This window comes from Lepidochelys kempii, chromosome 10 (genome assembly GCF_965140265.1).
Source record: "Lepidochelys kempii isolate rLepKem1 chromosome 10, rLepKem1.hap2, whole genome shotgun sequence".
Taxonomy (NCBI): Eukaryota; Metazoa; Chordata; order Testudines; family Cheloniidae; genus Lepidochelys; species Lepidochelys kempii.
The window spans coordinates 44,579,110-44,589,782 of NC_133265.1; positions in this window are offsets into that span (position 1 = coordinate 44,579,110).

The window sequence follows — 10,673 nt, forward strand, 5'->3', positions numbered from 1 at the left end:
GTGAATGCCACAAGCAATCTTGTGTCTTAGCTACTACATGTGGCAAGATCAACGTCACACTCCTCTTGCCTTTGTAGTTTAAGGAATAACTCCACTGCCACTCGTGAGCAGCATACTGGTCAGCAGCTCAGGATCCATTCCTGCAGCCAGAACGAGGCAAGGCAGGGCACGCAATACACAAACTGTTGAAAGATGGCGCCAAATGTGTAGGGAAGCACAGGGATTGCTGGGATGCAAAGCAATGCATCTTGGGACAGGACCCAGGATGCCCTGCAACCCCTTCCGCCTTCCCACAAGTCTTAGCAACAAAAGAGAAAGAGGTGCTCTGTGGGACAGCTGCCCAGAGTGCACTGCTCCGAATAGTGCCGCAAGTGTGAACATGCTATTGCACAGGCCGCTATCAGTGTGAACACACAACAGTGGTTTTCCTTCGGCGCTCTCTGAGCGGCGCTGCAACTCCCGGCGCCGTAACATTGCAAGTGTAGACGTGCCCAGAGAAATCTCAAGCCACTCCCTGGTTTTGCTGGAGGGCATCCAGGGGCTGTGTCTTGGAGTCCTTTCACTCCTAAACGGAAAGTAAGGTGTGTTAACGCCTTAACAAAGAGACCCATTCTCCCCACATTGCCTAGGCATTGGTGTTAAATAGGCATTGAAGCTATTGCAAAGCGGGTGGACTACAATCCTCCTGATGGTGTGCAAGTGCCCAATGGCACCATTTCTTGTGTAACCCTGCACAATATGATACTATGGGGAGCTTATCTGGTGGAGGATGTGCTATGGGTGGGGGGAAGCCTGAAAATGTGGTGGTCTTCTAAGGACTGGTCTGCCCACAAACATGTACCATAATAACAAAGTCTTGTTAACACCCTACCTTAATTAAACTGGTTTAGTTAAACCACAGCACACTCCGGTATGGCTGATCTGATTTAAGAGGGGCTAGTTTTGGTTTAGTTTACACCTGTTCTTAATCAGCTGAAGCTAATCCAAGAGAAATCTGGTTAAACTGAAATACAAGCATCCATACAACCTTTTGCACTGGTTTCATCTTAAAAGCCCACCTGACGGGAAACTAGGGCAGCTCTGTCTGTAGACACATCCTCAGCCAGTTTTATGTCACACCTTTTGTTATTTGGGGGCAGGTCCCTGGGTGGACTGGATACCTATTTTGGACTAAGAGTGGCCTATTTCAGTCGGTATATAAAAAAGAAAGATTAAAGTCAAACAGGACAGTCTTCATCCAAAATAAGCGTGTCCACACAGAGAGACTTTCACTGAAACAACAAAAGATGTGAAATAAAATGGATTTAGTTACTTCACTTCCAGTGGGGTGTAGCCCAGCCCTAGTTATCTCCTTGCAAGTGTACGTGTAATCAGGCCCTAAGTGTGCCTGGCAATTAACCAGCAGGAGAGAAGAGACAGCCTCACTGTCTCTGTGGCCCGCCTCCCAACAGACTCAGGCCAGCAGAGAATACTGCATGCTAAAGCTAAAGGATGCAAAACACCCTCCATGCATGCGCCGAAGTACTTGATACAAAGCGTGGGTGGGCAGCTTAGCGCTGAGCTTGATATGCTTGAAAAAGCCAGCAATGGAAAATTCCTGGAGAAGAGAGAACAGAATGGCAACTCACTCCATTACTCCAATAGGGAAAGGATGCTACTGAGAGGAGAGATCATCTCTTAAAGGAAGCTGGAGTGAAGACCCCTGGATCCTGGGGCCACAAGTGGGGCCATGGAATGGGTGGGAGGGATTGAGAGTGTATGAGCCCCACCAAGATCTTAGGCCAGTGCCGCAGGGAATTAATGGAGTTAAAGGGACTTTATTCCTGAGGGCACCCAACCAGCACTTCTTCGTCCTGCAGAACAAATACCAACAAAGCACAGTGCTTTGGAACATGCCCCTTTGCTCCGTAGCCTCAAACAGCAGAATTCAGGGGAGGCTTCTAATGAGCACAGGCCAACAGTCTGGTACCATTACATGCTCTGTGGGATAAACTAGTAACATGTGGGGTCTGCCTTTCAAGGAGCTCAGCACCCGGGTAGGCCCCCAAATAAGGGACAGATCTCCCATGTGCTCAGCTCCCAATGTCACACTAATGGCCTGATTTTCAAAATTGTTCACCACACAAAGTGCTCTTTGAAAGGCCGGCCCCTTATTTTGGTGCTCAGATAGATGCTGAGCTTTCCTATGTCACTGATTGTCTTGTCTAATCTCAGAGGACGTCTGACTTAATTCTGAGATAGCTGCTCCACATAGCTATGTTTGCTTATCTGGGCTTGGTATTTATTACCCACTGGCTTTTGAGCAGGCTGGTCTAATACGCTTTGGATTGTCTGCTCTGTACCAACAATTGGTAGGTGTTAAGTCTAAGAGGCAGCCGGCTACAACCTGGCTAAGACAGGGGTAGAATTATGATGGAATAGAGAAAGAAATTAAAGGGTTTGTTGTCCAAAAGAGAGAGAAATCCTAGCTTGGAATAATTCAGTAATGTCCCCAACACCCCTGAAGAGTTATCTAGGAAAGAAAATGGAACAAACTAAAATGGACAAGATCTTTGACAACTGGTTTTTCTGAAAGCTGAGAAAATGCTGGAATGCCTGCAGTTCAGGAAGAATAATCTTTCAAGCTGTTTGATGGCTTGTAATTTTTTTTAAAGGTTTAAAAAAAAGTTAAAAAGGAAAATGAGGGGTGAGAGTTGGAAGATCAGGATAATAACCATGTTTTCCATCCCTCTGGTCAATTCCACAGTGCACACAACACCACAGTTTAGGACAGGAAGTGAAGAATCCCACATTCTAACTGAAACTGAAGAGGGAATTTTAGGAAAGAGGAATGTGAATTAGGCTAGAACATCGCTGTCTCCCAAGATCTATAATGACTACATCATAGTCTCAGGCTCACCTTTTTGTCAAATACAAAGTATAAGTTCTTTCCACGGCACAGTGCCCCCTAGCCTCACCCTGGGGCATTAGCCCAGTACTGACACAGAGAAAACAGTGCCACCTATTGAATCAGCAATTGCTAACAGAACCTGAGTTTTCTCACCCAAGAGCTGACCTATCCTGCTCTTGCTTCTCTTGCAAAATGCCCCGAGCTCTGAGCAGGCACAGCCCAGGGGAACACAGCTGCTGGCCCCATGCACATCTCCTTCTCTCACGTGACAGGGGTGGGACTCTGTGCTCTGCAGTGATTCATCAGCATCCTCTGGGTGATCCAGCAGCAGAGGTGGGAAAAGAGCAGATTGGGCTCTGCCCAGCAAAGGATTAGCTCAGAGGAAAAGACTCCACAATGAACCAGATACCAAAAGCTGCACTGTGACCATGGCCCCCACGGTTCTGTGATCAGCTCCTCTCCTGTGGAAGATGTAGCTGCCGCATAGGCTGGCAGAAGCCCCTTTGCACTGTGACTGCCCCGTGCGTTTAAAAATGTGATTGTTGCCCCTTTGGCCCAAGCCCTTTGCCGGGATTTGGGGGCTGCAGGTTTGTCTTCCAGTCCTTCTGCTACTCACTTCCCACTTACCTTCTATGCACTGGATGCCAATGTATATACACCCAGTTAGCATTTAACACCTCATTCCACATGACCTGCTTAATTTCTGCCCAGCTCAGTTCAGCCAGAGTGAGAAGATCCTGGAGTCACTTTCCCCAGCGTGCAGCATACTGTCTAGAGGAGCCCACCAGGGCTCTGCTTGCTGTCCAGTGTGAGTACAGCCAGGAGCATGCTTTGGGAAGTTGCCCCCAAAACCACCATTTGGCCGAGAGCATCTCCAAGAGGCTGGAGGAGGAGGGGAACATGCAGACAGCAGTTCAGTGCTGGAAAAGAACTACAAACCTCACAGGTTTCAGAGGGGTAGCCGTGTTAGTCTGTATCAGCAAAAACAACGAGGAGTCCTTGTGGCACCTTAGAGACTAACAAATTTATTTGGGCATAAGCTTTTGTGGGCTAAAACCCACTTCATCAGATGAACAGAGTGAAAAATACAGTAGGGAGGTATAAATATACAGCACATGGAAAGATGGAAGTTGCCTTACCAAGTGAGGGGCCAGTGCTAACGAGGCCGTCAATTAGGGTGGATGTGGCCCATTCCCAACAGTTGACAAGAAGGTGTGAGCATCAACAGAGGGAAAATTATTTTTTGTTGTGACCCAGCCACTCCTAGCACAGGTGCCGACTCTGTAGGTGCTCCGGGGCTGGAGCACCAATGGGGAAAAATTGGTGGGTGCTCTGCACCCACCAGCAGCCAAGCTTCCCGCCCCACCCCACGTGCCCCAGCTCACCTCACCTCCACCTCTGCCTCCTCCCCTGAGCACACCGAGTCCCTGCTTTTCCTTCCAGCGCTTGCCGCCACAAAACAGCTGTTTTGCTGAGTAACAAGCTATGGGAGGGAGTGGGGAGGAGCAGGAACGCGTGCGCTCAGGGGAGGAGGCAGGGCCGGGGAGGGGATTTGGGGAAGGAGTCCAATAGGGGCAGGGAGGGAGCAGAGTTGGGGCAGGGAATTTGGGGAAGGGGTTGGAATGGGGGCAGGGCGGGGGCGGGGGTTGAGCGCTCTCCGGTGCCAGGAGAAGTTGGCGCCTACAACTCCCAGTCTTTATTCAGGCCTAATTTGATGGTGTAAAGTTTGCAAATTAATTCCAGTTCTGCAGTTTCTCTTTGAAGTCTGTTTTTGAAGTTTTTTTGTTGACGAATGGCCACTTTTAAGTCTGTTATTGAGTGTCCAGGGAGATTGAAGTGTTCTCCGACTGGTTTTTGAATATTGCAGTTCTTGATCTCTAATTTGTGTCCATTTATTCTTTTGCATAGAGACTGTCTGGTTTGGCCAAGGTACATGGCAGAGGGGCATTGCTGGCACATGATGGCATATCTCACATTGGTAGATGTGCAGGTGAACGAGCCCCTGATGGTGTGGCTGATGTGGTTAGGTCCTATGATGGTGTCCCTTGAATAGATATGCGGACAGAGTTGGCAACGGGGTTTGTTGCAGGGATTGGTATCTGGGTTAGTGTTTCTGTGTGGTTTGTAGTTGCTGATGAGTATTTGCTCACTTTCTTGTCAACTGTTGGGAATGGGCCACATCCCCCATGACTGAATTGGCCTCGTTAGCACTACAAAAAGTAACTTTCCCTTTGTTGATATTCATGCCTTCTTGTCAACTGTTGGGAATGGGCCACATCCACCCTAATTGATGGCCTTGTTAGCACTGACCCCCCACTTGGTAAGGCAACTCCCATCTTTCCATGTGCTGTACATTTATACCTGCTTGCTGTATTTTTCACTCCATGCATCTGATAAAGTGGGTTATAGCCCACGAAAGCTTATGCTCAAATAAATTTGTTAGTCTCTAAGGTGCCACAAGGGTTCCTCGTTGTTTTTACAACCCTCGTGGGTGCCTACCACAAGGAAAAAGGGGCCAGGCATACATCCAGCAACACCCTGCTCACCTGTGCTTATTTTGAGGAGTTTGGCTGGGTGCTTGGCACCACCCCGACTACAGATTCCAGTGCTGGACATGATGGGGTTTTGAGGCAAACCGGTCTGGTTTTTAGATTGGGGGCAGCGGGGCATTGCCAAAGGATCCCCGAGAGGAGAGGAGCCGGGTCAGATCTCAGGCCTTGAACAGACCGTGCTGCCAAAGCAACTGGCTGGAGTCCATGGCCCTATTTGGGGGGATGTGCCCCAGGAATGGGCAGGAGAAGAAGGGGCATCAGAGCCAGAGACTCAGCTGAGTAAGATGCAGCTGCCATCTTTGTTATTGTTATGAGCGAAATCGGAGCATAAGTGGGAGGGTCACAAAGGAATTACTGTCCTGGAGGAGACAGCATGCTAAACTGAGGGTGGAAACTGTGCCATTGCCCAGCCCCCTTCCTCCACCCCACCCCCAAGATGGCTTCCAAAACGGGGTGGGGTGGGATTTAAACGTGCAGCTAGTGAGTTATTCTAATTAGGATGCATCTGGTTGTACTAGGATGTAATTCAGTCAAACCTGGGACGACAAGCCTAGCAAACACAAATGCATAGCTAAATACACGCACAGAGGCTGCATTCCATTTATAACACCGCCATGACTGTGATGACCCAGAGAGAACATCTGTCCCCCTGGCTGTATTAAGTGGCAAAGTCCCTTGGTGCCGGTGGTGCTTGGCCTCCTGGCATGGCGCGCTGTGCGGGTGAGGGGGGTGAAAAGGCAGATCTGTGGTTCACAAGCTTTGCATCCTAGTTCAGCATCCTGTTTACATTTCCCTGGGGTTTTTTCCCCCTAGTCCTGGCTTATGATGCTTGAGAAGTTTTCATACCAGAGAAACTCAAGTGATAGTGAGATTCCTGGGTAGGGCAAACTTCCCATGCCCACCCTTGTGGTTTACACGCCCTCTCCAGTCATTGCTTTGTTGATCAGTCACCGGGTGACAGAACAGCTTCTTGCAGACAGTCTTCTTCCTCTTCCAATAGGGAATCTCCAGCGATTATCATCTTCCAATGCTGCTGCTGCCTGAAACAGAGTTAAGCCTATAACTGGTAACAGGCCCCTGGTCCAGTGGCCCTAACGGCCCCCTCATGAGGCTCACAGAGCCCTTCTCTGATTTTTGTTTTTAATAAATTAAATATGAAAACCCGCTGTAGTTTCTGTGGGCTGCTAACGTGGGCTGCAGCTGCCCCTGACCAAGCAGATGGTAGAAATGAAATAAAGGCATGCACCGAAGAGATGAAAGTATCCACCTGTGGCCTTGCCATGACAAAGAACGGAGAAGGGAAGATACTTTTCCTTCTTCTTCTCTCTCTTTGACCTCCTGCACCCTCCAGTGCATAGGGCCTCCCCCATTTCTGACAGTTAGTCCGGTCTTGTGCTGGTCTGTCCCGGGTTCTGAGGATCAAATTGGTGGATTTGGCTTCTTTATTGCTCTGCATAATCCTGATCAAGCTATAATACGAGCTGTCATTGTCTTGGCAGGACCTCCCACCTCTGCCAGGCTGACTCAGCCACCAGGGCTCTTGGGGAGAGGAACCTGAATCAGCCGGGGCAAAGAAAAAGGATCAGGGACAACCAGCTGCAAGAAATGCGTAATGGCTTTAGATGGAGCTCAGCCAGGCACCTTGAGTGCCAGACCGAACAGCTGGAGGGGGCAGGGAGAGGGAGGAAAATCTGGTCATGGACTTTGGTGAGGGGGCAGGACCAAGAGCAGCAAAGGAAGCTGTTTGTACAGGTTTATTCCCTGACGGCAAGAAAGCTGCAGACCCCAGCATCAGTGGACTCTCCTCCACCCTGTTGCATCCTGCAGCCAATGCAGGCACTGGCCATTTCCAGGGTGGGCTGAGTTATGAGTCAGTGATTACATGCCTGGCATGGCAGCGTGCCCAAGCAGACGTGCCCTGTTCATGCCACGCCACCCCTGTGCGGCCAGGAGGCAAGGAGGCCAGGGACGCTGCCAACGTGCAGCTCTGTTATCAGTGAGATCGCACCCATTGCTGTCACTGGTGGTTTTCACTGCACATGACACCGTCCAGTTTTGTTGCCATTTGCACACTGCGCTTGTTGGCTGTTGGGCTACCTGTATGGGTTCTTAGGAGGGGATTTATTGTTTGTTTGATTTTTTAAAATCATGTTTGGTTGTTGTACATTCCCTTGGTGTGTGAGTGCTTGGAAAACAAGGGAGAGGCAGGAAGTTTTATCCAAGGGTGTACACACACACACACACACACATTTTAATCGTGAAACTAACATGACACTTGCCACCACCCCATGGCATCAGGAGCACCCCATACTCCTGCTAATGCAACCCAAAAACCATTAGCCTTCTTGGCAACAAGGGCACATTGTTGACTCATATCCAGCTTCTCGTCCACTGTAACCCCTAGGTCCTTTTCTGCAGAACTGCTGCTTAGTCAGTCGGTTCAACAAGAACAAGTGCAGACTCCTGCACTGAGGATGGAAAAATCCCATGCACTGCTACAGGCTGGGGCATTGCCAGCAGATCGAGGGAAGTGATTATTCCCCTCTATTTAGCAATGGTGAGGCCACATCTGGAATATTGCGTCCAGTTTTGGGGCCCCCACTACAGAAAGGATGTGGACAAACTGGAGAGAGTCCAGCAAAGGGCAACGAAAATAATCAGAGGGCTGGGGCACATGACTTATGAGGAGAGGCTGAGGGAACTGGGGTTATTTAGTCTGCAGAAGAGAGGAGTGAGGGGGGATTTGATAGCAGTCTTCAACTACCTAAGGGGGGTTCCAAAGAGGATGGAATGAGGCTGTTCTCAGTGGTGGCAGATGATGACAGAACAAGGAGCTCTGAAGTTGCAGTGGGGGATGTCTAGGTTGGATATTAGGAAAAACTATTTCACTAGGAGGGTGGTAAAGCATTGGAATGGGTTATCTAGGGAGATGGTGGAATCTCCATCTTCAGAGGTTTTTAAGGCCCGGCTTGACAAAACCCTGGCTGGGATGATTTAGTTGGGATTGCTCCTGCTTTCAGCAGGGGTTTGGACTTGATGGTCCTGAGGTCTCTTCCAACCCTAATCTTCTATGATTCCCCAGCCTTCAGCAGTGCATGGGATTCTTCTATCCTCAGTGCAGGAATCTGCACTTCTCCTTGTTGAACCTCATCAGATTTCTTTTGGCCCAATCCTCCAATTTATCTAGGTCACTCTGGACCCTACCCTCCAGTGTATCTATTACACCCTACCCTCTGGCATATCTGTCTCTCCCCCCAGCTTACTGTCATCCGCAAACTTGCTGAGGGTGCAATCCATCCCATCATCCAGATCATTAATGAAGATGTTGAACAAAACCAGCCCCAGGACTGACCCCTGGGGCACTCCGCTTGCTACCAGCTGTCAACTAGACATAGAGTCGTCACTATCCATTGAGCCTGACGATCCAACCAGTTTTCTCTCAACCTTACTATCCATTCATTCAATCCATACTTTTTTAACTTGTTGGAAAGAATACTGTGGGAAACCATATCAAAAGCTTTGCTAAAGTCAAGATATATAGTGTCCACCACTTTTCCCATATCCACAGAACCAGTTACCTCATCATAGAAGGCAATCAGGTTGGTCAGGCATGACTTGCCCTTGGTGAATCCATGTTGACTGTTCCTGATCACCTTCCTCTCCTCCAAGTGCTTCAAAGTGGTTTCCTTGAGGACCTGCTCCATGATTTTTCCTGGGTCTGAGGTGAGGCAGGTCTGTAGTTTCCCAGGTTCTCCTTCTTCCCTTTTTTAAAGATGGACACTATATTTTCCTTTTTCCAGTCATCTGGGACCTCCCCCAGTTGTCACGAGTTTTCAAAGATAGTGGCTAATGGCTCTGCAATCACATCAGCCAACTCCCTCAGCACCCTCGGATGCATTAGATTTGGACCCATGTGTCACGGAGTGTGGGGGAGTCCAGGCCCTGCACCCCTCTTCCCGGGATTCACTGAGACTCTCAGCCAGCCAGTAAAACAGAAGGTTTATTGGACAACAGGAACACAGTCCAAAACAGAGCTTGTGGGTACACCCAGGACCCCTCAGTCAAGTCCTTCTGGGGGAGCAGGGAGCTTAGACCCCAGCCCTGGGGTTCCCTGTGTTCCTCCACCCAGCCCCAAACTGAAACTAAACCCACCCAGCAGGTTCCCTGCTGCAGCCTCCGTCCACATTCCTGGGCAGAGGTGTTACCTCCCCCTCCCGCTCCTGGCTCAGGTTACAGGCTCTCAGGTCTCCCATCTCCAGGGCACATTCCCAGGTCAAAACTCCCCCCTCCCTGCTGCGTCACATCGTCACACCATGGACTTGTGCATGTCCAGCTTTTCTAAACAGTCCTTAACCTGTTCTTTCAGCACTGAGAGCTGCTCACCTCCTCCCCATACTGTGCTGCCCAGTGCAGCGGTCTGGGAGCTGACTTTGTGAAGACCAAGGCAAAAAAAGCATTGAGTACTTCAGCTTTTTCTACATCATCCGTCACTATGTTGCCTCCCCCATTCAGTAAGGTTCCCACACTTTCCCGGACCTTCTTCTTGTTGCTAATATACTTGTAGAAACCTTTCTTGTTACCCTTCACATCCCTTGCTAGCTGCAACTCCAATTGTGCTTTGGCCTTCCTGATTACACCTCTGCATGCTTGAGCAATATCTTTATACTCTTCCCTAGTCATCTGTTCAAGTTTCCACTTCTTGTAAGCTTCCTTTTTGTGTTTAAGCTCACCGAAGATTTCTCTGTTAAGCCAAGCTGGTCACCTGCCATATTTGCTATTCTTTCTGCACATCAGGATGGTTTGTTCCTGCGCCCTCAATAAGGCTTCTTTAAAATACAGCCAGCTCTGCTGGACTCCTTTCCCCCTCATATTAGCCTGCCATGGGATCCTGCCCATCAGTTCCCTAAGGGAGTCCAAGTCTGCTTTTCTGAAGTCCAGGGTCCATATTCTGCTGCTCTCCTTTCTTCCTTTTGTCAGGATCCTGAACTCGACCATCTCATGGTCACTGCTGCCCAGGTTGCCACCCACTTCTACTTCCCCTACCAATTCTTCCCTGTGTGTGAGCAGCAGGTCAAGAGAAGCACGGCCCCTAGTTGGTTCCTCCAGCGCTTGCACCAGGAAGTTGTCCCCAACACTCTCCAAAAGCTTCCTGTCTTGTCTGTGCACTGCTGTATTGCTCTCCCAGCAGATGTCAGGGTGACTGAAGACCCCCATGAGAACCAGGGCCAACT